Below are 27,201 nucleotides of genomic sequence, written 5' to 3' on the forward strand. Positions count from 1 at the left end.
GCGTGTCAGGCACTCAATTACAGCTGTATTATCAAGACAATGTGTTCGTTTTGTAAAATATAGTTCCGGTCTGGTGTGGCACCCCAGCTAACGCACAACGTTGCCACAACGTTTCGTGTTAGCAGGGACTGTCTGCAGCGTGCTGGTGTGTCCCGGACTTTAGAGTAGAGAGACAGTTCAACTGCAAGTATGAGTGGCAGAAACGGATATTGCCTTCCCTTTAAGTAGAGGGTCAGGGACAGCCTCCCTGGCTTACGGCCATACTAGTCTGAATACGCCCGATCTCGTCCGATCACTGAAGCTAAGCAGGCTCGGGCCTGGTCAGTACTTGGATGGGAGACCACCTGGGAATACGAGGTGCTGTAAGCTTTTGCATCTTTTACACACCAGAGGGCGACAAATCACGAGTTTTAACTTTGGATACACGCAATTTCATCATTATTTCAGATTTGACTTCCCCAAATACACAGGCATACAATAGATCTTGTTCTCCAACGTAAACGGTCCCTAGTAACTAGGGTACATTCGTAAATAAATTGAGCATCATGGCTAGAAGTGACTAAATGTTGCCTAATCTTTCTCATCGAGAAATGACACAATTACAGCAACACAAAAAGGAACTCCACCGGACAAAGTTCAGTGCTCACAAGGAGCCTCATTCAACACACACGGTTCCATTCCCATTCATGCAAAGCACGAAAGTGTAAAACTTGGGAACATACTTGAGAGCAAAGATCACATTCAATCTCATTCAAGGCACGGATGTGAATGCAACGGGATGAAATTACTGAAATGATGCCTGCCCTCGAACTGTGATGATGGACTACCCGACTCGCCAATAATATTGGGTTCTGGTGTATTGAAATACAGGAGCTGCTGGATTTGTGTGTTTTCTTACCCCCTCACCATAGTTTGTCAAATGTTTAAACAACTGAACTTATATTCAAGGTTTGTTTCTCTTCATATGTTTTACTGGTTTACATTTGTCTCAGCAACCTGTTGAATGATTCTTCTGCTTTCAAAACAAAATGACAACAGGATGAATGCACACACTTGAAAATACAATACATGCAATGTTATGCATCATAGTGATGCAACCTCCTTTCAGTTTCATACTGCATGTCAATTGAAATCCTTACTGAAATGCACACCTTCTCAAGATTGCGCTTGACTGGCGTGTCAGGCACTCAATTACAGCTGTATTATCAAGACAATGTGTTCGTTTTGTAAAATATAGTTCCGGTCTGGTGTGGCACCCCAGCTAACGCACAACGTTGCCACAACGTTTCGTGTTAGCAGGGACTGTCTGCGGCGCGCTGGTGTGTCCCGGACTTTAGAGTAGAGAGACAGTTCATTTGCAAGTATGAGCGGCAGAAACGGATATTGCCTTCCCTTTAAGTAGAGCGTCAGGGACAGCCTCCCTGGCTTACGGCCATACTAGCCTGAATACGCCCGATCTCGGAAGCTAAGCAGGCTCGGGCCTGGTCAGTACTTGGATGGGAGACCGCCTGGGAATACCAGGTGCTGTAAGCTTTTGCATCTTTTACACACCAGAGGGCGACAAATCACGAGTTTTAACTTTGGATACACGCAATTTCATCATTATTTCAGATTTGACTTCCCCAAATACACAGGCATACAATAGATCTTGTTCTCCAACGTAAACGGTCCCTAGTAACTAGGGTACATTCGTAAATAAATTGAGCATCATGGCTAGAAGTGACTAAATGTTGCCTAATCTTTCTCATCGAGAAATGACACAATTACAGCAACACAAAAAGGAACTCCACCGGACAAAGTTCAGTGCTCACAAGGAGCCTCATTCAACACACACGGTTCCATTCCCATTCATGCAAAGCACGAAAGTGTAAAACTTGGGAACATACTTGAGAGCAAAGATCACATTCAATCTCATTCAAGGCACGGATGTGAATGCAACGGGATGAAATTACTGAAATGATGCCTGCCCTCGAACTGTGATGATGGACTACCCGACTCGCCAATAATATTGGGTTCTGGTGTATTGAAATACAGGAGCTGCTGGATTTGTGTGTTTTCTTACCCCCTCACCATAGTTTGTCAAATGTTTAAACAACTGAACTTATATTCAAGGTTTGTTTCTCTTCATATGTTTTACTGGTTTACATTTGTCTCAGCAACCTGTTGAATGATTCTTCTGCTTTCAAAACAAAATGACAACAGGATGAATGCACACACTTGAAAATACAATACATGCAATGTTATGCATCATAGTGATGCAACCTCCTTTCAGTTTCATACTGCATGTCAATTGAAATCCTTACTGAAATGCACACCTTCTCAAGATTGCGCTTGACTGCCGTGTCAGGCACTCAATTACAGCTGTATTATCAAGACAATGTGTTCGTTTTGTAAAATATAGTTCCGGTCTGGTGTGGCACCCCAGCTAACGCACAACGTTGCCACAACGTTGCCACAACGTTTCGTGTTAACAGGGACTGTCTGCGGCGCGCTGGTGTGTCCCGGACTTTAGAGTAGAGAGACAGTTCATTTGCAAGTATCAGCGGCAGAAACGGATATTGCCTTCCCTTTAAGTAGAGCGTCAGGGACAGCCTCCCTGGCTTACGGCCATACTAGCCTGAATACGCCCGATCTCGGAAGCTAAGCAGGCTCGGGCCTGGTCAGTACTTGGATGGGAGACCGCCTGGGATTACCAGGTGCTGTAAGCTTTTGCATCTTTTACACACCAGAGGGCGACAAATCACGAGTTTTAACTTTGGATACACGCAATTTCATCATTATTTCAGATTTGACTTCCCCAAATACACAGGCATACAATAGATCTTGTTCTCCAACGTAAACGGTCCCTAGTAACTAGGGTACATTCGTAAATAAATTGAGCATCATGGCTAGAAGTGACTAAATGTTGCCTAATCTTTCTCATCGAGAAATGACACAATTACAGCAACACAAAAAGGAACTCCACCGGACAAAGTTCAGTGCTCACAAGGAGCCTCATTCAACACACACGGTTCCATTCCCATTCATGCAAAGCACGAAAGTGTAAAACTTGGGAACATACTTGAGAGCAAAGATCACATTCAATCTCATTCAAGGCACGGATGTGAATGCAACGGGATGAAATTACTGAAATGATGCCTGCCCTCGAACTGTGATGATGGACTACCCGACTCGCCAATAATATTGGGTTCTGGTGTATTGAAATACAGGAGCTGCTGGATTTGTGTGTTTTCTTACCCCCTCACCATAGTTTGTCAAATGTTTAAACAACTGAACTTATATTCAAGGTTTGTTTCTCTTCATATGTTTTACTGGTTTACATTTGTCTCAGCAACCTGTTGAATGATTCTTCTGCTTTCAAAACAAAATGACAACAGGATGAATGCACACACTTGAAAATACAATACATGCAATGTTATGCATCATAGTGATGCAACCTCCTTTCAGTTTCATACTGCATGTCAATTGAAATCCTTACTGAAATGCACACCTTCTCAAGATTGCGCTTGACTGGCGTGTCAGGCACTCAATTACAGCTGTATTATCAAGACAATGTGTTCGTTTTGTAAAATATAGTTCCGGTCTGGTGTGGCACCCCAGCTAACGCACAACGTTGCCACAACGTTTCGTGTTAGCAGGGACTGTCTGCGGCGCGCTGGTGTGTCCCGGACTTTAGAGTAGAGAGACAGTTCAACTGCAAGTATGAGCGGCAGAAACGGATATTGCCTTCCCTTTAAGTAGAGCGTCAGGGACAGCCTCCCTGGCTTTCGGCCATACTAGCCTGAATACGCCCGATCTCGTCCAATCTCGGAAGCTAAGCAGGCTCAGGCCTGGTCAGTACTTGGATGGGAGACCGCCTGGGAATACCAGGTGCTGTAAGCTTTTGCATCTTTTACACACCAGAGGGCGACAAATCACGAGTCTTAACTTTGGATACACGCAATTTCATCATTATTTCAGATTTGACTTCCCCAAATACACAGGCATACAATAGATCTTGTTCTCCAACGTAAACGGTCCCTAGTAACTAGGGTACATTCGTAAATAAATTGAGCATCATGGCTAGAAGTGACTAAATGTTGCCTAATCTTTCTCATCGAGAAATGACACAATTACAGCAACACAAAAAGGAACTCCACCGGACAAAGTTCAGTGCTCACAAGGAGCCTCATTCAACACACACGGTTCCATTCCCATTTATGCAAAGCACGAAAGTGTAAAACTTGGGAACATACTTGAGAGCAAAGATCACATTCAATCTCATTCAAGGCACGGATGTGAATGCAACGGGATGAAATTACTGAAATGATGCCTGCCCTCGAACTGTGATGATGGACTACCCGACTCGCCAATAATATTGGGTTCTGGTGTATTGAAATACAGGAGCTGCTGGATTTGTGTGTTTTCTTACCCCCTCACCATAGTTTGTCAAATGTTTAAACAACTGAACTTATATTCAAGGTTTGATTCTCTTCATATGTTTTACTGGTTTACATTTGTCTCAGCAACCTGTTGAATGATTCTTCTGCTTTCAAAACAAAATGACAACAGGATGAATGCACACACTTGAAAATACAATACATGCAATGTTATGCATCATAGTGATGCAACCTCCTTTCAGTTTCATACTGCATGTCAATTGAAATCCTTACTGAAATGCACACCTTCTCAAGATTGCGCTTGACTGGCGTGTCAGGCACTCAATTACAGCTGTATTATCAAGACAATGTGTTCGTTTTGTAAAATATAGTTCCGGTCTGGTGTGGCACCCCAGCTAACGCACAACGTTGCCACAACGTTTCGTGTTAGCAGGGACTGTCTGCGGCGCGCTGGTGTGTCCCGGACTTTAGAGTAGAGAGACAGTTCAACTGCAAGTATGAGCGGCAGAAACGGATATTGCCTTCCCTTTAAGTAGAGCGTCAGGGACAGCCTCCCTGGCTTTCGGCCATACTAGCCTGAATACGCCCGATCTCGTCCAATCTCGGAAGCTAAGCAGGCTCAGGCCTGGTCAGTACTTGGATGGGAGACCGCCTGGGAATACCAGGTGCTGTAAGCTTTTGCATCTTTTACACACCAGAGGGCGACAAATCACGAGTCTTAACTTTGGATACACGCAATTTCATCATTATTTCAGATTTGACTTCCCCAAATACACAGGCATACAATAGATCTTGTTCTCCAACGTAAACGGTCCCTAGTAACTAGGGTACATTCGTAAATAAATTGAGCATCATGGCTAGAAGTGACTAAATGTTGCCTAATCTTTCTCATCGAGAAATGACACAATTACAGCAACACAAAAAGGAACTCCACCGGACAAAGTTCAGTGCTCACAAGGAGCCTCATTCAACACACACGGTTCCATTCCCATTTATGCAAAGCACGAAAGTGTAAAACTTGGGAACATACTTGAGAGCAAAGATCACATTCAATCTCATTCAAGGCACGGATGTGAATGCAACGGGATGAAATTACTGAAATGATGCCTGCCCTCGAACTGTGATGATGGACTACCCGACTCGCCAATAATATTGGGTTCTGGTGTATTGAAATACAGGAGCTGCTGGATTTGTGTGTTTTCTTACCCCCTCACCATAGTTTGTCAAATGTTTAAACAACTGAACTTATATTCAAGGTTTGATTCTCTTCATATGTTTTACTGGTTTACATTTGTCTCAGCAACCTGTTGAATGATTCTTCTGCTTTCAAAACAAAATGACAACAGGATGAATGCACACACTTGAAAATACAATACATGCAATGTTATGCATCATAGTGATGCAACCTCCTTTCAGTTTCATACTGCATGTCAATTGAAATCCTTACTGAAATGCACACCTTCTCAAGATTGCGCTTGACTGGCGTGTCAGGCACTCAATTACAGCTGTTTTATCAAGACAATGTGTTCGTTTTGTAATATATAGTTCCGGTCTGGTGTGGCACCCCAGCTAACGCACAACGTTGCCACAATGTTGCCACAACGTGGCGTGTTAGCAGGGACTGGCTGCGGCGCGCTGGTGTGTCCCGGGCTTTAGAGTAGAGAGACAGTTCAACTGTAAGTATGAACGGCAGAAACGGATATTGCCTTCCCTTTAAGTAGAGCGTCAGGGACAGCCTCCCTGGCTTACGGCCATACTAGCCTGAATACGCCCGATCTCATCCGATCTCGGAAGCCAAGCGGGCTCGGGCCTGGTCAGTACTTGGATGGGAGACCGCCTGGGAATACCAGGTGCTGTAAGCTTTTGCACCTTTTACACACCAGAGGGCGACAAATCACGAGTTTTAACTTTGGATACACACAATTTCATCATTATTTCAGATTTTACTTCCCCAAATATACAGGCATACAATAGATCTTGTTCTCCAACGTAAACGGTCCCTAGTAACTAGGGTACATTCGTAAATAAATTGAGCATCATGGCTAGAAGTGACTAAATGTTGCCTAATCTTTCTCATCGAGAAATGACACAATTACAGCAACACAAAAAGGAACTCCACCGGACAAAGTTCAGTGCTCACAAGGAGCCTCATTCAACACACACGGTTCCATTCCCATTCATGCAAAGCACGAAAGTGTAAAACTTGGGAACATACTTGAGAGCAAAGATCACATTCAATCTCATTCAAGGCACGGATGTGAATGCAACGGGATGAAATTACTGAAATGATGCCTGCCCTCGAACTGTGATGATGGACTACCCGACTCGCCAATAATATTGGGTTCTGGTGTATTGAAATACAGGAGCTGCTGGATTTGTGTGTTTTCTTACCCCCTCACCATAGTTTGTCAAATGTTTAAACAACTGAACTTATATTCAAGGTTTGTTTCTCTTCATATGTTTTACTGGTTTACATTTGTCTCAGCAACCTCAGCAAAAATGATTCTTCTGCTTTCAAAACAAAATGACAACAGGATGAATGCACACACTTGAAAATACAATACATGCAATGTTATGCATCATAGTGATTTAACCTCCTTTCAGTTTCATACTGCATGTCAATTGAAATCCTTACTGAAATGCACACCTTCTCAAGATTGCGCTTGACTGGCGTGTCAGGCACTCAATTACAGCTGTATTATCAAGACAATGTGTTCGTTTTGTAAAATATAGTTCCGGTCTGGTGTGGCACCCCAGCTAACGCACAACGTTGCCACAACGTTTCGTGTTAGCAGGGACTGTCTGCGGCGCGCTGGTGTGTCCCGGACTTTAGAGTAGAGAGACAGTTCAACTGCAAGTATGAGCGGCAGAAACGGATATTGCCTTCCCTTTAAGTAGAGCGTCAGGGACAGCCTCTCTGGCTTACGGCCATACTAGCCTGAAAACGCCCGATCTCGTCCGATCTCGGAAGCTAAGCAGGCTCGGGCCTGGTCAGTACTTGGATGGGAGACTGCCTGGGAATACCAGGTGCTGTAAGCTTTTGCATCTTTTACACACCAGAGGGCGACAAATCACGAGTTTTAACTTTGGATACACGCAATTTCATCATTATTTCAGATTTGACTTCCCCAAATACACAGGCATACAATAGATCTTGTTCTCCAACGTAATCGGTCCCTAGTAACTAGGGTACATTCGTAAATAAATTGAGCATCATGGCTAGAAGTGACTAAATGTTGCCTAATCTTTCTCATCGAGAAATGACACAATTACAGCAACACAAAAAGGAACTCCACCGGACAAAGTTCAGTACTCACAAGGAGCCTCATTCAACACACACGGTTCCATTCCCATTCATGCAAAGCACGAAAGTGTAAAACTTGGGAACATACTTGAGAGCAAAGATCACATTCAATCTCATTCAAGGCACGGATGTGAATGCAACGGGATGAAATTACTGAAATGATGCCTGCCCTCGAACTGTGAAGATGGACTACCCGACTCGCCAATAATATTGGGTTCTGGTGTATTGAAATACAGGAGCTGCTGGATTTGTGTGTTTTCTTACCCCCTCACCATAGTTTGTCAAATGTTTAAACAACTGAACTTATATTCAAGGTTTGTTTCTCTTCATATGTTTTACTGGTTTACATTTGTCTCAGCAACCTCAGCAAAAATGATTCTTCTGCTTTCAAAACAAAATGACAACAGGATGAATGCACACACTTGAAAATACAATACATGCAATGTTATGCATCATAGTGATGCAACCTCCTTTCAGTTTCATACTGCATGTCAATTGAAATCCTTATTGAAATGCACACCTTCTCAAGATTGCGCTTGACTGGCGTGTCAGGCACTCAATTACAGCTGTATTATCAAGACAATGTGTTCGTTTTGTAAAATATAGTTCCGGTCTGGTGTGGCACCCCAGCTAACGCACAACGTTGCCACAACGTTTCGTGTTAGCAGGGACTGTCTGCGGCGCGCTGGTGTGTCCCGGACTTTAGAGTAGAGAGACAGTTCAACTGCAAGTATGAGCGGCAGAAACGGATATTGCCTTCCCTTTCAGTAGAGCGTCAGGGACAGCCTCCCTGGCTTACGGCCATACTAGCCTGAAAACGCCCGATCTCGTCCGATCTCGGAAGCTAAGCAGGCTCGGGCCTGGTCAGTACTTGGATGGGAGACTGCCTGGGAATACCAGGTGCTGTAAGCTTTTGCATCTTTTACACACCAGAGGGCGACAAATCACGAGTTTTAACTTTGGATACACGCAATTTCATCATTATTTCAGATTTGACTTCCCCAAATACACAGGCATACAATAGATCTTGTTCTCCAACGTAATCGGTCCCTAGTAACTAGGGTACATTCGTAAATAAATTGAGCATCATGGCTAGAAGTGACTAAATGTTGCCTAATCTTTCTCATCGAGAAATGACACAATTACAGCAACACAAAAAGGAACTCCACCGGACAAAGTTCAGTGCTCACAAGGAGCCTCATTCAACACACACGGTTCCATTCCCATTCATGCAAAGCACGAAAGTGTAAAACTTGGGAACATACTTGAGAGCAAAGATCACATTCAATCTCATTCAAGGCACGGATGTGAATGCAACGGGATGAAATTACTGAAATGATGCCTGCCCTCGAACTGTGAAGATGGACTACCCGACTCGCCAATAATATTGGGTTCTGGTGTATTGAAATACAGGAGCTGCTGGATTTGTGTGTTTTCTTACCCCCTCACCATAGTTTGTCAAATGTTTAAACAACTGAACTTATATTCAAGGTTTGTTTCTCTTCATATGTTTTACTGGTTTACATTTGTCTCAGCAACCTGTTGAATGATTCTTCTGCTTTCAAAACAAAATGACAACAGGATGAATGCACACACTTGAAAATACAATACATGCAATGTTATGCATCATAGTGATGCAACCTCCTTTCAGTTTCATACTGCATGTCAATTGAAATCCTTACTGAAATGCACACCTTCTCAAGATTGCGCTTGACTGGCGTGTCAGGCACTCAATTACAGCTGTTTTATCAAGACAATGTGTTCGTTTTGTAATATATAGTTCCGGTCTGGTGTGGCACCCCAGCTAACGCACAACGTTGCCACAACGTTTCGTGTTAGCAGGGACTGTCTGCGGCGCGCTGGTGTGTCCCGGACTTTAGAGTAGAGAGACAGTTCAACTGCAAGTATGAGCGGCAGAAACGGATATTGCCTTCCCTTTAAGTAGAGCGTCAGGGAGAGCCTCCCTGGCTTACGGCCATACTAGCCTGAATACGCCCGATCTCGTCCGATCTCGGAAGCTAAGCAGGCTCGGGCCTGGTCAGTACTTGGATGGGAGACCGCCTGGGAATACCAGGTGCTGTAAGCTTTTGCATCTTTTACACACCAGAGGGCGACAAATCACGAGTTTTAACTTTGGATACACGCAATTTCATCATTATTTCAGATTTGACTTCCCCAAATACACAGGCATACAATAGATCTTGTTCTCCAACGTAAACGGTCCCTAGTAACTAGGGTACATTCGTAAATAAATTGAGCATCATGGCTAGAAGTGACTAAATGTTGCCTAATCTTTCTCATCGAGAAATGACACAATTACAGCAACACAAAAAGGAACTCCACCGGACAAAGTTCAGTGCTCACAAGGAGCCTCATTCAACACACACGGTTCCATTCCCATTCATGCAAAGCACGAAAGTGTAAAACTTGGGAACATACTTGAGAGCAAAGATCACATTCAATCTCATTCAAGGCACGGATGTGAATGCAACGGGATGAAATTACTGAAATGATGCCTGCCCTCGAACTGTGATGATGGACTACCCGACTCGCCAATAATATTGGGTTCTGGTGTATTGAAATACAGGAGCTGCTGGATTTGTGTGTTTTCTTACCCCCTCACCATAGTTTGTCAAATGTTTAAACAACTGAACTTATATTCAAGGTTTGTTTCTCTTCATATGTTTTACTGGTTTACATTTGTCTCAGCAACCTGTTGAATGATTCTTCTGCTTTCAAAACAAAATGACAACAGGATGAATGCACACACTTGAAAATACAATACATGCAATGTTATGCATCATAGTGATGCAACCTCCTTTCAGTTTCATACCGCATGTCAATTGAAATCCTTACTGAAATGCACACCTTCTCAAGATTGCGCTTGACTGGCGTGTCAGGCACTCAATTACAGCTGTTTTATCAAGACAATGTGTTCGTTTTGTAATATATAGTTCCGGTCTGGTGTGGCACCCCAGCTAACGCACAACGTTGCCACAATGTTGCCACAACGTGGCCTGTTAGCAGGGACTGTCTGCGGCGCGCTGGTGTGTCCCGGGCTTTAGAGTAGAGAGACAGTTCAACTGTAAGTATGAACGGCAGAAACGGATATTGCCTTCCCTTTAAGTAGAGCGTCAGGGACAGCCTCCCTGGCTTACGGCCATACTAACCTGAATACGCCCGATCTCGTCCGATCTCGGAAGCCAAGCAGGCTCGGGCCTGGTCAGTACTTGGATGGGAGACCGCCTGGGAATACCATGTACTGTAAGCTCTTGCACCTTTTAATAAACCAGAGGGCGACAAATCACGAGTTTTAACTTTGGATACACACAATTTCATCATTATTTCAGATTTTACTTCCCCAAATACACAGGCATACAATAGATCTTGTTCTCCAACGTAAACGGTCCCTAGTAACTAGGGTACATTCGTCAATAAATTGAGCATCATGGCTAGAAGTGACTAAATGTTGCCTAATCTTTCTCATCGAGAAATGACACAATTACAGCAACAAAAAAGGAACTCCACCGCACAAAGTTCAGTGCTCACAAGGAGCATCATTCAACACACACGGTTCCATTCCCATTCATGCAAACCACAAAAGTGTAAAACTTGGGAACGTACTTGAGAGTAAAGATAACATTCAATCTCATTCAAGGCACGCATGTGAATGCAACGGGATGAAATTACTGAAATGATGCCTGCCCTCGAACTGTGATGATGGACTACCCGACTCGCCAATAATATTGGGTTCTGGTGTATTGAAATACAGGAGCTGCTGGATTTGTGTGTTTTCTTACCCCCTCACCATAGTTTGTCAAATGTTTAAACAACTGAACTTATATTCAAGGTTTGTTTCTCTTCATATGTTTTACTGGTTTACATTTGTCTCAGCAACCTGTTGAATGATTCCTCTGCTTTCAAAACAAAATGACAACAGGATGAATGCACACACTTGAAAATACAATACATGCAATGTTATGCATCATAGTGATGCAACCTCCTTTCAGTTTCATACTGCATGTCAATTGAAATCCTTACTGAAATGCACACCTTCTCAAGATTGCGCTTGACTGGCGTGTCAGGCACTCAATTACAGCTGTTTTATCAAGACAATGTGTTCGTTTTGTAATATATAGTTCCGGTCTGGTGTGGCACCCCAGCTAACGCACAACGTTGCCACAACGTTGCCACAACGTGGCGTGTTAGCAGGGACTGTCTGCGGCGCGCTGGTGTGTCCCGGGCTTTAGAGTAGAGAGACAGTTCAACTGTAAGTATGAACGGCAGAAACGGATATTGCCTTCCCTTTAAGTAGAGCGTCAGGGACAGCCTCCCTGGCTTACGGCCATACTAGCCTGAATACGCCCGATCTCGTCCGATCTCGGAAGCCAAGCAGGCTCGGGCCTGGTCAGTACTTGGATGGGAGACCACCTGGGAATAGCAGGTGCTGTAAGCTTTTGCACCTTTTACACACCAGAGGGCGACAAATCACGAGTTTTAACTTTGGATACACACAATTTCATCATTATTTCAGATTTTACTTCCCCAAATACACAGGCATACAATAGATCTTGTTCTCCAACGTAAACGGTCCCTAGTAACTAGGGTACATTGGTAAATAAATTGAGCGTCATGGCTATAAGTGACTAAATGTTGCCTAATCTTTCTCATCGAGAAATGACACAATTACAGCAACACAAAAAGGAACTCCACCGGACAAAGTTCAGTGCTCACAAGGAGCCTCATTCAACACACACGGTTCCATTCCCATTCATGCAAAGCACGAAAGTGTAAAACTTGGGAACATACTTGAGAGCAAAGATCACATTCAATCTCATTCAAGGCACGGATGTGAATGCAACGGGATGAAATTACTGAAATGATGCCTGCCCTCGAACTGTGATGATGGACTACCCGACTCGCCAATAATATTGGGTTCTGGTGTATTGAAATACAGGAGCTGCTGGATTTGTGTGTTTTCTTACCCCCTCACCATAGTTTGTCAAATGTTTAAACAACTGAACTTATATTCAAGGTTTGTTTCTCTTCATATGTTTTACTGGTTTACATTTGTCTCAGCAACCTGTTGAATGATTCTTCTGCTTTCAAAACAATATGACAACAGGATGAATGCACACACTTGAAAATACAATACATGCAATGTTATGCATCATAGTGATGCAACCTCCTTTCAGTTTCATACTGCATGTCAATTGAAATCCTTACTGAAATGCACACCTTCTCAAGATTGCGCATGACTGGCGTGTCAGGCACTCAATTACAGCTGTTTTATCAAGACAATGTGTTCGTTTTGTAAAATATAGTTCCGGTCTGGTGTGGCAACCCAGCTAACGCACAACGTTGCCACAATGTTGCCACAACGTGGCGTGTTAGCAGGGACTGTCTGCAGCGCGCTGGTGTGTCCCGGGCTTTAGAGTAGAGAGACAGTTCAACTGTAAGTATGAACGGCAGAAACGGATATTGCCTTCCCTTTAAGTAGAGCGTCAGGGACAGCCTCCCTGGCTTACGGCCATACTAGCCTGAATACGCCCGATCTCGTCCGATCTCGGAAGCCAAGCAGGCTCGGGCCTGGTCAGTACTTGGATGGGAGACCGCCTGGAAATACCAGGTGCTGTAAGCTTTTGCACCTTTTACACACCAGAGGGCGACAAATCACGAGTTTTAACTTTGGATACACACAATTTCATCATTATTTCAGATTTGACTTCCCCAAATACACAGGCATACAATAGATCTTGTTCTCCAACGTAAACGGTCCCTAGTAACTAGGGTACATTCGTAAATAAATTGAGCATCATGGCTAGAAGTGACTAAATGTTGCCTAATCTTTCTCATCAAGAAATGACACAATTACAGCAACAAAAAAGGAACTCCACCGCACAAAGTTCAGTGCTCACAAGGAGCATCATTCAACACACACGGTTCCATTCCCATTCATGCAAAGCACAAAAGTGTAAAACTTGGGAACATACTTGAGAGCAAAGATCACATTCAATCTCATTCAAGGCACGGATGTGAATGCAACGGGATGAAATTACTGAAATGATGCCTGCCCTCGAACTGTGATGATGGACTACCAGACTCGCCAATAATATTGGGTTCCGGTGTATTGAAATACAGGAGCTGCTGGATTTGTGTGTTTTCTTACCCCTGACCATAGTTTGTCAAATGTTTAAACAACTGAACTTATATTCAAGGTTTGTTTCTCTTCATATGTTTTACTGGTTTATATTTGTCTCAGCATCCTGTTGAATGATTCTTGTGCTTTCAAAACAAAATGACAACAGGATGAATGCACACACTTGAAAATACAATACATGCAATGTTATGCATCATAGTGATGCAACCTCCTTTCAGTTTCATACTGCATGTCAATTGAAATCCTTACTGAAATGCACACCTTCTCAAGATTGCGCTTGACTGGCGTGTCAGGCACTCAATTACAGCTGTTTTATCAAGACAATGTGTTCGTTTTGTAATATATAGTTCCGGTCTGGTGTGGCACCCCAGCTAACGCACAACGTTGCCACAACGTTGCCACAACGTGGCGTGTTAGCAGGGACTGTCTGCGGCGCGCTGGTGTGTCCTGGGCTTTAGAGTAGAGAGACAGTTCAACTGTAAGTATGAACGGCAGAAACGGATATTGCCTTCCCTTTAAGTAGAGCGTCAGGGACAGCCTCCCTGGCTTACGGCCATACTAGCCTGAATACGCCCGATCTCGTCCGATCTCGGAAGCCAAGCAGGCTCAGGCCTGGTCAGTACTTGGATGGGAGACCACCTGGGAATAGCAGGTGCTGTAAGCTTTTGCACTTTTTACACACCAGAGGGCGACAAATCACGAGTTTTAACTTTGGATACACACAATTTCATCATTATTTCAGATTTTACTTCCCCAAATACACAGGCATACAATAGATCTTGTTCTCCAACGTAAACGGTCCCTAGTAACTAGGGTACATTCGTAAATAAATTGAGCATCATGGCTAGAAGTGACTAAATGTTGCCTAATCTTTCTCATCGAGAAATGACACAATTACAGCAACACAAAAAGGAACTCCACCGGACAAAGTTCAGTGCTCACAAGGAGCCTCATTCAACACACACGGTTCCATTCCCATTCATGCAAAGCACGAAAGTGTAAAACTTGGGAACATACTTGAGAGCAAAGATCACATTCAATCTCATTCAAGGCACGGATGTGAATGCAACGGGATGAAATTACTGAAATGATGCCTGCCCTCGAACTGTGAAGATGGACTACCCGACTCGCCAATAATATTGGGTTCTGGTGTATTGAAATACAGGAGCTGCTGGATTTGTGTGTTTTCTTACCCCCTCACCATAGTTTGTCAAATGTTTAAACAACTGAACTTATATTCAAGGTTTGTTTCTCTTCATATGTTTTACTGGTTTACATTTGTCTCAGCAACCTGTTGAATGATTCTTCTGCTTTCAAAACAAAATGACAACAGGATGAATGCACACACTTGAAAATAAAATACATGCAATGTTATGCATCATAGTGATGCAACCTCCTTTCAGTTTCATACTGCATGTCAATTGAAATCCTTACTGAAATGCACACCTTCTCAAGATTGCGCTTGACTGGCGTGTCAGGCACTCAATTACAGCTGTTTAATCAAGACAATGTGTTCGTTTTGTAATATATAGTTCCGGTCTGGTGTGGCACCCCAGCTAACGCACAACGTTGCCACAACGTTGCCACAACGTTTCGTGTTAGCAGGGACTGTCTGCGGCGCGCTGGTGTGTCCCGGACTTTAGAGTAGAGAGACAGTTCAACTGCAAGTATGAGCGGCAGAAACGGATATTGCCTTCCCTTTAAGTAGAGCGTCAGGGAGAGCCTCCCTGGCTTACGGCCATACTAGCCTGAATACGCCCGATCTCGTCCGATCTCGGAAACTAAGCAGGCTCGGGCCTGGTCAGTACTTGGATGGGAGACCGCCTGGGAATACCAGGTGCTGTAAGCTTTTGCATCTTTTACACACCAGAGGGCGACAAATCACGAGTTTTAACTTTGGATACACGCAATTTCATCATTATTTCAGATTTGACTTCCCCAAATACACAGGCATACAATAGATCTTGTTCTCCAACGTAAACGGTCCCTAGTAACTAGGGTACATTCGTAAATAAATTGAGCATCATGGCTAGAAGTGACTAAATGTTGCCTAATCTTTCTCATCGAGAAATGACACAATTACAGCAACACAAAAAGGAACTCCACCGGACAAAGTTCAGTGCTCACAAGGAGCCTCATTCAACACACACGGTTCCATTCCCATTCATGCAAAGCACGAAAGTGTAAAACTTGGGAACATACTTGAGAGCAAAGATCACATTCAATCTCATTCAAGGCACGGATGTGAATGCAACGGGATGAAATTACTGAAATGATGCCTGCCCTCGAACTGTGATGATGGACTACCCGACTCGCCAATAATATTGGGTTCTGGTGTATTGAAATACAGGAGCTGCTGGATTTGTGTGTTTTCTTACCCCCTCACCATAGTTTGTCAAATGTTTAAACAACTGAACTTATATTCAAGGTTTGTTTCTCTTCATATGTTTTACTGGTTTACATTTGTCTCAGCAACCTGTTGAATGATTCTTCTGCTTTCAAAACAAAATGACAACAGGATGAATGCACACACTTGAAAATACAATACATGCAATGTTATGCATCATAGTGATGCAACCTCCTTTCAGTTTCATACTGCATGTCAATTGAAATCCTTACTGAAATGCACACCTTCTCAAGATTGCGCTTGACTGGCGTGTCAGGCACTCAATTACAGCTGTTTTATCAAGACAATGTGTTCGTTTTGTAATATATAGTTCCGGTCTGGTGTGGCACCCCAGCTAACGCACAACGTTGCCACAACGTTGCCACAACGTGGCGTGTTAGCAGGGACTGTCTGCGGCGCGCTGGTGTGTCCCGGGCTTTAGAGTAGAGAGACAGTTCAACTGTAAGTATGAACGGCAGAAACGGATATTGCCTTCCCTTTAACTAGAGCGTCAGGGACAGCCTCCCTGGCTTACGGCCATACTAGCCTGAATACGCCCGATCTCGTCCGATCTCGGAAGCCAAGCAGGCTCAGGCCTGGTCAGTACTTGGATGGGAGACCACCTGGGAATAGCAGGTGCTGTAAGCTTTTGCACTTTTTACACACCAGAGGGCGACAAATCACGAGTTTTAACTTTGGATACACACAATTTCATCATTATTTCAGATTTTACTTCCCCAAATACACAGGCATACAATAGATCTTGTTCTCCAACGTAAACGGTCCCTAGTAACTAGGGTACATTCGTAAATAAATTGAGCATCATGGCTAGAAGTGACTAAATGTTGCCTAATCTTTCTCATCGAGAAATGACACAATTACAGCAACACAAAAAGGAACTCCACCGGACAAAGTTCAGTGCTCACAAGGAGCCTCATTCAACACACACGGTTCCATTCCCATTCATGCAAAGCACGAAAGTGTAAAACTTGGGAACATACTTGAGAGCAAAGATCACATTCAATCTCATTCAAGGCACGGATGTGAATGCAACGGGATGAAATTACTGAAATGATGCCTGCCCTCGAACTGTGATGATGGACTACCCGACTCGCCAATAATATTGGGTTCTGGTGTATTGAAATACAGGAGCTGCTGGATTTGTGTGTTTTCTTACCCCCTCACCATAGTTTGTCAAATGTTTAAACAACTGAACTTATATTCAAGGTTTGTTTCTCTTCATATGTTTTACTGGTTTACATTTGTCTCAGCAACCTGTTGAATGATTCTTCTGCTTTCAAAACAAAATGACAACAGGATGAATGCACACACTTGAAAATACAATACATGCAATGTTATGCATCATAGTGATGCAACCTCCTTTCAGTTTCATACTGCATGTCAATTGAAATCCTTACTGAAATGCACACCTTCTCAAGATTGCGCTTGACTGGCGTGTCAGGCACTCAATTACAGCTGTTTTATCAAGACAATGTGTTCGTTTTGTAAAATATAGTTCCGGTCTGGTGTGGCACCCCAGCTAACGCACAACGTTGCCACAACGTTGCCACAACGTTGCCACAATGTGGCGTGTTAGCAGGGACTGTCTGTGGCGCGCTGGTGTGTCCCGGGCTTTAGAGTAGAGAGACAGTTCAACTGTAAGTATGAATGGCAGAAACGGATATTGCCTTCCCTTTAAATAGAGCGTCAGGGACAGCCTTCCTGGCTTACGGCCATACTAGCCTGAATACGCCCGATCTCGGAAGCCAAGCAGGCTCGGGCCAGGTCAGTACTTGGATGGGAGACCGCCTGGGAATACCAGGTGCTGTAAGCTTTTGCATCTTTTACACACCAGAGGGCGACAAATCACGAGTTTTAACTTTGGATACACGCAATTTCATCATTATTTCAGATTTGACTTCCCCAAATACACAGGCATACAATAGATCTTTTTCTCCAACGTAAACGGTCCCTAGTAACTAGGGTACATTCATAAATAAATTGAGCATCATGGCTAGAAGTGACTAAATGTTGCCTAATCTTTCTCATCGAGAAATGACACAATTACAGCAACACAAAAAGGAACTCCACCGGACAAAGTTCAGTGCTCACAAGGAGCCTCATTCAACACACACGGTTCCATTCCCATTCCTGCAAAGCACGAAAGTGTAAAACTTGGGAACATACTTGAGAGCAAAGATCACATTCAATCTCATTCAAGGCACGGATGTGAATGCAACGGGATGAAATTACTGAAATGATGCCTGCCCTCGAACTGTGATGATGGACTACCCGACTCGCCAATAATATTGGGTTCTGGTGTATTGAAATACAGGAGCTGCTGGATTTGTGTGTTTTCTTAACCCCTCACCATAGTTTGTCAAATGTTTAAACAACTGAACTTATATTCAAGGTTTGTTTCTCTTCATATGTTTTACTGGTTTACATTTGTCTCAGCAACCTGTTGAATGATTCTTCTGCTTTCAAAACAAAATGACAACAGGATGAATGCACACACTTGAAAATACAATACATGCAATGTTATGCATCTTAGTGATGCAACCTCCTTTCAGTTTCATACTGCATGTCAATTGAAATCCTTACTGAAATGCACACCTTCTCAAGATTGCGCTTGACTGGCGTGTCAGGCACTCAATTACAGCTGTTTTATCAAGACAATGTGTTCGTTTTGTAATATATAGTTCCGGTCTGGTGTGGCACCCCAGCTAACGCACAACGTTGCCACAATGTTGCCACAACGTGGCGTGTTAGCAGGGACTGTCTGCGGCGCGCTGGTGTGTCCCGGGCTTTAGAGTAGAGAGACAGTTCAACTGTAAGTATGAACGGCAGAAACGGATATTGCCTTCCCTTTAAGAAGAGCGTCAGGGACAGCCTCCCTGGCTTACGGCCATACTAACCTGAATACGCCCGATCTCGTCCGATCTCGGAAGCCAAGCAGGCTCGGGCCTGGTCAGTACTTGGATGGGAGACCGCCTGGGAATACCATGTACTGTAAGCTCTTGCACCTTTTAATAAACCAGAGGGCGACAAATCACGAGTTTTAACTTTGGATACACACAATTTCATCATTATTTCAGATTTTACTTCCCCAAATACACAGGCATACAATAGATCTTGTTCTCCAACGTAAACGGTCCCTAGTAACTAGGGTACATTCGTCAATAAATTGAGCATCATGGCTAGAAGTGACTAAATGTTGCCTAATCTTTCTCATCAAGAAATGACACAATTACAGCAACAAAAAAGGAACTCCACCGCACAAAGTTCAGTGCTCACAAGGAGCATCATTCAACACACACGGTTCCATTCCCATTCATGCAAACCACGAAAGTGTAAAACTTGGGAACGTACTTGAGAGTAAAGATAACATTCAATCTCATTCAAGGCACGCATGTGAATGCAACGGGATGAAATTACTGAAATGATGCCTGCCCTCGAACTGTGATGATGGACTACCCGACTCGCCAATAATATTGGGTTCTGGTGTATTGAAATACAGGAGCTGCTGGATTTGTGTGTTTTCTTAAACCCTCACCATAGTTTGTCAAATGTTTAAACAACTGAACTTATATTCAAGGTTTGTTTCTCTTCATATGTTTTACTGGTTTACATTTGTCTCAGCAACCTGTTGAATGATTCTTCTGCTTTCAAAACAAAATGACAACAGGATGAATGCACACACTTGAAAATACAATACATGCAATGTTATGCATCATAGTGATGCAACCTCCTTTCAGTTTCATACTGCATGTCAATTGAAATCCTTACTGAAATGCACACCTTCTCAAGATTGCGCTTGACTGGCGTGTCAGGCACTCAATTACAGCTGTTTTATCAAGACAATGTGTTCGTTTTGTAATATATAGTTCCGGTCTGGTGTGGCACCCCAGCTAACGCACAACGTTGCCACAATGTTGCCACAACGTGGCGTGTTAGCAGGGACTGTCTGCGGCGCGCTGGTGTGTCCCGGGCTTTAGAGTAGAGAGACAGTTCAACTGTAAGTATGAACGGCAGAAACGGATATTGCCTTCCCTTTAAGAAGAGCGTCAGGGACAGCCTCCCTGGCTTACGGCCATTCTAACCTCAATACGCCCGATCTCGTCCGATCTCGGAAGCCAAGCAGGCTCGGGCCTGGTCAGTACTTGGATGGGAGACCGCCTGGGAATACCATGTACTGTAAGCTCTTGCACCTTTTAATAAACCAGAGGGCGACAAATCACGAGTTTTAACTTTGGATACACACAATTTCATCATTATTTCAGATTTGACTTCCCCAAATACACAGGCATACAATAGATCTTGTTCTCCAACGTAAACGGTCCCTAGTAACTAGGGTACATTCATAAATAAATTGAGCATCATGGCTAGAAGTGACTAAATGTTGCCTAATCTTTCTCATCGAGAAATGACACAATTACAGCAACACAAAAAGGAACTCCACCGGACAAAGTTCAGTGCTCACAAGGAGCCTCATTCAACACACACGGTTCCATTCCCATTCATGCAAAGCACGAAAGTGTAAAACTTGGGAACATACTTGAGAGCAAAGATCACATTCAATCTCATTCAAGGCACGGATGTGAATGCAACGGGATGAAATTACTGAAATGATGCCTGCCCTCGAACTGTGATGATGGACTACCCGACTCGCCAATAATATTGGGTTCTGGTGTATTGAAATACAGGAGCTGCTGGATTTGTGTGTTTTCTTACCCCCTCACCATAGTTTGTCAAATGTTTAAACAACTGAACTTATATTCAAGGTTTGTTTCTCTTCATATGTTTTACTGGTTTACATTTGTCTCAGCAACCTGTTGAATGATTCTTCTGCTTTCAAAACAAAATGACAACAGGATGAATGCACACACTTGAAAATACAATACATGCAATGTTATGCATCATAGTGATGCAACCTCCTTTCAGTTTCATACTGCATGTCAATTGAAATCCTTACTGAAATGCACACCTTCTCAAGATTGCGCTTGACTGGCGTGTCAGGCACTCAATTACAGCTGTTTTATCAAGACAATGTGTTCGTTTTGTAATATATAGTTCCGGTCTGGTGTGGCACCCCAGCTAACGCACAACGTTGCCACAATGTAGCCACAACGTGGCGTGTTAGCAGGGACTGTCTGCGGCGCGCTGGTGTGTCCCGGGCTTTAGAGTAGAGAGACAGTTCAACTGTAAGTATGAACGGCAGAAACGGATATTGCCTTCCCTTTAAGTAGAGCGTCAGGGACAGCCTCACTGGCTTACGGCCATACTAACCTGAATACGCCCGATCTCGTCCGATCTCGGAAGCCAAGCAGGCTCGGGCCTGGTCAGTACATGGATGGGAGACCGCCTGGGAATACCATGTACTGTAAGCTCTTGCACCTTTTAATAAACCAGAGGGCGACAAATCACGAGTTTTAACTTTGGATACACACAATTTCATCATTATTTCAGATTTTACTTCCCCAAATACACAGGCATACAATAGATCTTGTTCTCCAACGTAAACGGTCCCTAGTAACTAGGGTACATTCGTCAATAAATTGAGCATCATGGCTAGAAGTGACTAAATGTTGCCTAATCTTTCTCATCAAGAAATGACACAATTACAGCAACAAAAAAGGAACTCCACCGCACAAAGTTCAGTGCTCACAAGGAGCATCATTCAACACACACGGTTCCATTCCCATTCATGCAAACCACGAAAGTGTAAAACTTGGGAACGTACTTGAGAGTAAAGATAACATTCAATCTCATTCAAGGCACGCATGTGAATGCAACGGGATGAAATTACTGAAATGATGCCTGCCCTCGAACTGTGATGATGGACTACCCGACTCGCCAATAATATTGGGTTCTGGTGTATTGAAATACAGGAGCTGCTGGATTTGTGTGTTTTCTTACCCCTCACCATAGTTTGTCAAATGTTTAAACAACTGAAGTTATATTCAAGGTTTGTTTCTCTTCATATGTTTTACTGGTTTACATTTGTCTCAGCATCCTGTTGAATGATTCTTGTGCTTTCAAAACAAAATGACAACAGGATGAATGCACACACTTGAAAATACAATACATGCAATGTTATGCATCATAGTGATGCAACCTCCTTTCAGTTTCATACTGCATGTCAATTGAAATCCTTACTGAAATGCACACCTTCTCAAGATTGCGCTTGACTGGCGTGTCAGGCACTCAATTACAGCTGTTTTATCAAGACAATGTGTTCGTTTTGTAAAATATTATTCCGGTCTGGTGTGGCAACCCAGCTAACGCAAAACGTTGCCACAATGTTGCCACAACGTGGCGTGTTAGCAGGGACTGTCTGCGGCGCGCTGGTGTGTCCCGGGCTTTAGAGTAGAGAGACAGTTCAACTGTAAGTATGAACAGCAGAAACGGATATTGCCTTCCCTTTAAGTAGAGCGTCAGGGACAGCCTCCCTGGCTTACGGCCATACTAGCCTGAATACGCCCGATCTCGTCCGATCTCGGAAGCCAAGCAGGCTCGGGCCTGGTCAGTACTTGGATGGGAGACCGCCTGGAAATACCAGGTGCTGTAAGCTTTTGCACCTTTTACACACCAGAGGGCGACAAATCACGAGTTTTAACTTTGGATACACACAATTTCATCATTATTTCAGATTTGACTTCCCCAAATACACAGGCATACAATAGATCTTGTTCTCCAACGTAAACGGTCCCTAGTAACTAGGGTACATTCGTCAATAAATTGAGCATCATGGCTAGAAGTGACTAAATGTTGCCTAATCTTTCTCATCAAGAAATGACACAATTACAGCAACAAAAAAGGAACTCCACCGCACAAAGTTCAGTGCTCACAAGGAGCATCATTCAACACACACGGTTCCATTCCCATTCATGCAAACCACGAAAGTGTAAAACTTGGGAACGTACTTGAGAGTAAAGATAACATTCAATCTCATTCAAGGCACGCATGTGAATGCAACGGGATGAAATTACTGAAATGATGCCTGCCCTCGAACTGTGATGATGGACTACCCGACTCGCCAATAATATTGGGTTCTGGTGTATTGAAATACAGGAGCTGCTGGATTTGTGTGTTTTCTTACCCCTCACCATAGTTTGTCAAATGTTTAAACAACTGAAGTTATATTCAAGGTTTGTTTCTCTTCATATGTTTTACTGGTTTACATTTGTCTCAGCATCCTGTTGAATGATTCTTGTGCTTTCAAAACAAAATGACAACAGGATGAATGCACACACTTGAAAATACAATACATGCAATGTTATGCATCATAGTGATGCAACCTCCTTTCAGTTTCATACTGCATGTCAATTGAAATCCTTACTGAAATGCACACCTTCTCAAGATTGCGCTTGACTGGCGTGTCAGGCACTCAATTACAGCTGTTTTATCAAGACAATGTGTTCGTTTTGTAAAATATTATTCCGGTCTGGTGTGGCAACCCAGCTAACGCACAACGTTGCCACAATGTTGCCACAACGTGGCGTGTTAGCAGGGACTGTCTGCGGCGCGCTGGTGTGTCCCGGGCTTTAGAGTAGAGAGACAGTTCAACTGTAAGTATGAACAGCAGAAACGGATATTGCCTTCCCTTTAAGTAGAGCGTCAGGGACAGCCTCCCTGGCTTACGGCCATACTAGCCTGAATACGCCCGATCTCGTCCGATCTCGGAAGCCAAGCAGGCTCGGGCCTGGTCAGTACTTGGATGGGAGACCGCCTGGAAATACCAGGTGCTGTAAGCTTTTGCACCTTTTACACACCAGAGGGCGACAAATCACGAGTTTTAACTTTGGATACACACAATTTCATCATTATTTCAGATTTGACTTCCCCAAATACACAGGCATACAATAGATCTTCTTCTCCAACGTAAACGGTCCCTAGTAACTAGGGTACATTCATAAATAAATTGAGCATCATGGCTAGAAGTGACTAAATGTTGCCTAATCTTTCTCATCGAGAAATGACACAATTACAGCAACACAAAAAGGAACTCCACCGGACAAAGTTCAGTGCTCACAAGGAGCCTCATTCAACACACACGGTTCCATTCCCATTCATGCAAAGCACAAAAGTGTAAAACTTGGGAACATACTTGAGAGCAAAGATCACATTCAATCTCATTCAAGGCACGGATGTGAATGCAACGGGATGAAATTACTGAAATGATGCCTGCCCTCGAACTGTGATGATGGACTACCCGACTCGCCAATAATATTGGGTTCTGGTGTATTGAAATACAGGAGCTGCTGGATTTGTGTGTTTTCTTACCCCCTCACCATAGTTTGTCAAATGTTTAAACAACTGAACTTATATTCAAGGTTTGTTTCTCTTCATATGTTTTACTGGTTTACATTTGTCTCAGCAACCTGTTGAATGATTATTGTGCTTTCAAAACAAAATGACAACAGGATGAATGCACACACTTGAAAATACAATACATGCAATGTTATGCATCATAGTGATGCAACCTCCTTTCAGTTTCATACTGCATGTCAATTGAAATCCTTTCTGAAATGCACACCTTCTCAATATTGCGCTTGACTGGCGTGTCAGGCACTCAATTACAGCTGTTTTATCAAGAAAATGTGTTAGTTTTGTAAAATATAGTTCCGGTCTGGTGTGGCACCCCAGCTAACGCACAACGTTGCCACAACGTTGCCACAACGTTGCCACAATGTGGCGTGTTAGCAGGGACTGTCTGTGGCGCGCTGGTGTGTCCCGGGCTTTAGAGTAGAGAGACAGTTCAACTGTAAGTATGAATGGCAGAAACGGATATTGCCTTCCCTTTAAATAGAGCGTCAGGGACAGCCTTCCTGGCTTACGGCCATACTAGCCTGAATATGCCCGATCTCGTCCGATCTCAGAAGCCAAGCAGGCTCGGGCCTGGTCAGTACTTGGATGGGAGACCGCCTGGGAATACCAGGTGCTGTAAGCTTTTGCATCTTTTACACACCAGAGGGCGACAAATCACGAGTTTTAACTTTGGATACACACAATTTCATCATTATTTCAGATTTGACTTCCCCAAATACACAGGCATACAATAGATCTTGTTCTCCAACGTAAACGGTCCCTAGTAACTAGGGTACATTCGTAAATAAATTGAGCATCATGGCTAGAAGTGACTAAATGTTGCCTAATCTTTCTCATCAAGAAATGACACAATTACAGCAACACAAAAAGGAACTCCACCGGACAAAGTTCAGTGCTCACAAGGAGCCTCATTCAACACACACGGTTCCATTCCCATTCATGCAAAGCACGAAAGTGTAAAACTTGGGAACATACTTGAGAGCAAAGATCACATTCAATCTCATTCAAGGCACGGATGTGAATGCAACGGGATGAAATTACTGAAATGATGCCTGCCCTCGAACTGTGATGATGGACTACCCGACTCGCCAATAATATTGGGTTCTGGTGTATTGATATACAGGAGCTGCTGGATTTGTGTGTTTTCTTACCCCCTCACCATAGTTTGTCAAATGTTTAAACAACTGAACTTATATTCAAGGTTTGTTTCTCTTCATATGTTTTACTGGTTTACATTTGTCTCAGCAACCTGTTGAATGATTCTTCTGCTTTCAAAACAAAATGACAACAGGATGAATGCACACACTTGAAAATACACTACATGCAATGTTATGCATCATAGTGATGCAACCTCCTTTCAGTTTCATACTGCATGTCAATTGAAATCCTTACTGAAATGCACACCTTCTCAAGATTGCGCTTGACTGGCGTGTCAGGCACTCAATTACAGCTGTTTTATCAAGACAATGTGTTCGTTTTGTAAAATATAGTTCGGTCTGGTGTGGCAACCCAGCTAACGCACAACGTTGCCACAATGTTGCCACAACGTGGTGTGTTAGCAGGGACTGTCTGCGGCGCGCTGGTGTGTCCCGGGCTTTAGAGTAGAGAGACAGTTCAACTGTAAGTATGAACGGCAGAAACGGATATTGCCTTCCCTTTAAGTAGAGCGTCAGGGACAGCCTCCCTGGCTTACGGCCATACTAGCCTGAATACGCCCGATCTCGTCCGATCTCGGAAGCCAAGCAGGCTCGGGCCTGGTCAGTACTTGGATGGGAGACCGCCTGGGAATACCAGGTGCTGTAAGCTTTTGCATCTTTTACACACCAGAGGGCGACAAATCACGAGTTTTAACTTTGGATACACGCAATTTCATCATTATTTCAGATTTTACTTCCCCAAATACACAGGCATACAATAGATCTTGTTCTCCAACGTAAACGGTCCCTAGTAACTAGGGTACATTCGTAAATAAATTGAGCATCATGGCTAGAAGTGACTAAATGTTGCCTAATCTTTCTCATCGAGAAATGACACAATTACAGCAACACAAAAAGGAACTCCACCGGACAAAGTTCAGTGCTCACAAGGAGCCTCATTCAACACACACGGTTCCATTCCCATTCATGCAAAGCACGAAAGTGTAAAACTTGGGAACATACTTGAGAGCAAAGATCACATTCAATCTCATTCAAGGCACGGATGTGAATGCAACGGCATGAAATTACTGAAATGATGCCTGCCCTCGAACTGTGATGATGGACTACCCGACTCGCCAATAATATTGGGTTCTGGTGTATTGAAATACAGGAGCTGCTGGATTTGTGTGTTTTCTTACCCCCTCACCATAGTTTGTCAAATGTTTAAACAACTGAACTTATATTCAAGGTTTGTTTCTCTTCATATGTTTTACTGGTTTACATTTGTCTCAGCAACCTGTTGAATGATTCTTCTGCTTTCAAAACAAAATGACAACAGGATGAATGCACACACTTGAAAATACAATACATGCAATGTTATGCATCATAGTGATGCAACCTCCTTTCAGTTTCATACTGCATGTCAATTGAAATCCTTACTGAAATGCACACCTTCTCAAGATTGCGCTTGACTGGCGTGTCAGGCACTCAATTACAGCTGTTTT

General features: G+C 43.4%; 18 non-coding genes and 5 pseudogenes across 18 annotated transcripts; all 23 read left to right on the forward strand.

The window, feature by feature from the left end:
• The first annotated feature begins 250 nt into the window (after nt 1–250).
• On the forward strand, nt 251–369 carry LOC136740738 (5S ribosomal RNA). Its single transcript, XR_010813538.1, has one exon. It is a non-coding gene; the product is annotated as a 5S ribosomal RNA (ribosomal RNA).
• Nucleotides 370–1,424: 1,055 nt separating this feature from the next.
• On the forward strand, nt 1,425–1,533 carry LOC136740726 (uncharacterized; annotated as a pseudogene).
• A 1,066-nt stretch (nt 1,534–2,599) lies between these two features.
• On the forward strand, nt 2,600–2,708 carry LOC136740756 (uncharacterized; annotated as a pseudogene).
• A 1,055-nt stretch (nt 2,709–3,763) lies between these two features.
• LOC136740623 (5S ribosomal RNA) lies at nt 3,764–3,882 on the forward strand. Its single transcript, XR_010813448.1, has one exon. It is a non-coding gene; the product is annotated as a 5S ribosomal RNA (ribosomal RNA).
• A 1,055-nt stretch (nt 3,883–4,937) lies between these two features.
• Nucleotides 4,938–5,056, forward strand: LOC136740624 (5S ribosomal RNA). Its single transcript, XR_010813449.1, has one exon. It is a non-coding gene; the product is annotated as a 5S ribosomal RNA (ribosomal RNA).
• Nucleotides 5,057–6,122: 1,066 nt separating this feature from the next.
• On the forward strand, nt 6,123–6,241 carry LOC136740436 (5S ribosomal RNA). The gene has a single exon (XR_010813271.1). It is a non-coding gene; the product is annotated as a 5S ribosomal RNA (ribosomal RNA).
• Nucleotides 6,242–7,299: 1,058 nt separating this feature from the next.
• Nucleotides 7,300–7,418, forward strand: LOC136740406 (5S ribosomal RNA). Its single transcript, XR_010813242.1, has one exon. It is a non-coding gene; the product is annotated as a 5S ribosomal RNA (ribosomal RNA).
• A 1,058-nt stretch (nt 7,419–8,476) lies between these two features.
• LOC136740407 (5S ribosomal RNA) lies at nt 8,477–8,595 on the forward strand. The gene has a single exon (XR_010813243.1). It is a non-coding gene; the product is annotated as a 5S ribosomal RNA (ribosomal RNA).
• Nucleotides 8,596–9,650: 1,055 nt separating this feature from the next.
• Nucleotides 9,651–9,769, forward strand: LOC136740297 (5S ribosomal RNA). The gene has a single exon (XR_010813135.1). It is a non-coding gene; the product is annotated as a 5S ribosomal RNA (ribosomal RNA).
• A 1,066-nt stretch (nt 9,770–10,835) lies between these two features.
• LOC136740706 (5S ribosomal RNA) lies at nt 10,836–10,954 on the forward strand. The gene has a single exon (XR_010813524.1). It is a non-coding gene; the product is annotated as a 5S ribosomal RNA (ribosomal RNA).
• A 1,066-nt stretch (nt 10,955–12,020) lies between these two features.
• LOC136740566 (5S ribosomal RNA) lies at nt 12,021–12,139 on the forward strand. Its single transcript, XR_010813395.1, has one exon. It is a non-coding gene; the product is annotated as a 5S ribosomal RNA (ribosomal RNA).
• A 1,066-nt stretch (nt 12,140–13,205) lies between these two features.
• On the forward strand, nt 13,206–13,324 carry LOC136740597 (5S ribosomal RNA). Its single transcript, XR_010813424.1, has one exon. It is a non-coding gene; the product is annotated as a 5S ribosomal RNA (ribosomal RNA).
• Nucleotides 13,325–14,388: 1,064 nt separating this feature from the next.
• LOC136740518 (5S ribosomal RNA) lies at nt 14,389–14,507 on the forward strand. Its single transcript, XR_010813348.1, has one exon. It is a non-coding gene; the product is annotated as a 5S ribosomal RNA (ribosomal RNA).
• Nucleotides 14,508–15,573: 1,066 nt separating this feature from the next.
• On the forward strand, nt 15,574–15,692 carry LOC136740529 (5S ribosomal RNA). Its single transcript, XR_010813358.1, has one exon. It is a non-coding gene; the product is annotated as a 5S ribosomal RNA (ribosomal RNA).
• Nucleotides 15,693–16,758: 1,066 nt separating this feature from the next.
• On the forward strand, nt 16,759–16,877 carry LOC136740519 (5S ribosomal RNA). Its single transcript, XR_010813349.1, has one exon. It is a non-coding gene; the product is annotated as a 5S ribosomal RNA (ribosomal RNA).
• Nucleotides 16,878–17,954: 1,077 nt separating this feature from the next.
• On the forward strand, nt 17,955–18,063 carry LOC136740748 (uncharacterized; annotated as a pseudogene).
• A 1,066-nt stretch (nt 18,064–19,129) lies between these two features.
• LOC136740707 (5S ribosomal RNA) lies at nt 19,130–19,248 on the forward strand. Its single transcript, XR_010813525.1, has one exon. It is a non-coding gene; the product is annotated as a 5S ribosomal RNA (ribosomal RNA).
• A 1,066-nt stretch (nt 19,249–20,314) lies between these two features.
• On the forward strand, nt 20,315–20,433 carry LOC136740752 (uncharacterized; annotated as a pseudogene).
• A 1,067-nt stretch (nt 20,434–21,500) lies between these two features.
• On the forward strand, nt 21,501–21,619 carry LOC136740749 (uncharacterized; annotated as a pseudogene).
• Nucleotides 21,620–22,684: 1,065 nt separating this feature from the next.
• On the forward strand, nt 22,685–22,803 carry LOC136740598 (5S ribosomal RNA). Its single transcript, XR_010813425.1, has one exon. It is a non-coding gene; the product is annotated as a 5S ribosomal RNA (ribosomal RNA).
• Nucleotides 22,804–23,867: 1,064 nt separating this feature from the next.
• Nucleotides 23,868–23,986, forward strand: LOC136740599 (5S ribosomal RNA). Its single transcript, XR_010813426.1, has one exon. It is a non-coding gene; the product is annotated as a 5S ribosomal RNA (ribosomal RNA).
• A 1,077-nt stretch (nt 23,987–25,063) lies between these two features.
• LOC136740658 (5S ribosomal RNA) lies at nt 25,064–25,182 on the forward strand. The gene has a single exon (XR_010813481.1). It is a non-coding gene; the product is annotated as a 5S ribosomal RNA (ribosomal RNA).
• A 1,065-nt stretch (nt 25,183–26,247) lies between these two features.
• Nucleotides 26,248–26,366, forward strand: LOC136740427 (5S ribosomal RNA). The gene has a single exon (XR_010813262.1). It is a non-coding gene; the product is annotated as a 5S ribosomal RNA (ribosomal RNA).
• Nucleotides 26,367–27,201: the final 835 nt, after the last annotated feature.

This window comes from Amia ocellicauda, unplaced genomic scaffold (genome assembly GCF_036373705.1).
Source record: "Amia ocellicauda isolate fAmiCal2 unplaced genomic scaffold, fAmiCal2.hap1 HAP1_SCAFFOLD_64, whole genome shotgun sequence".
NCBI classification, from domain to species: Eukaryota; Metazoa; Chordata; class Actinopteri; order Amiiformes; family Amiidae; genus Amia; species Amia ocellicauda.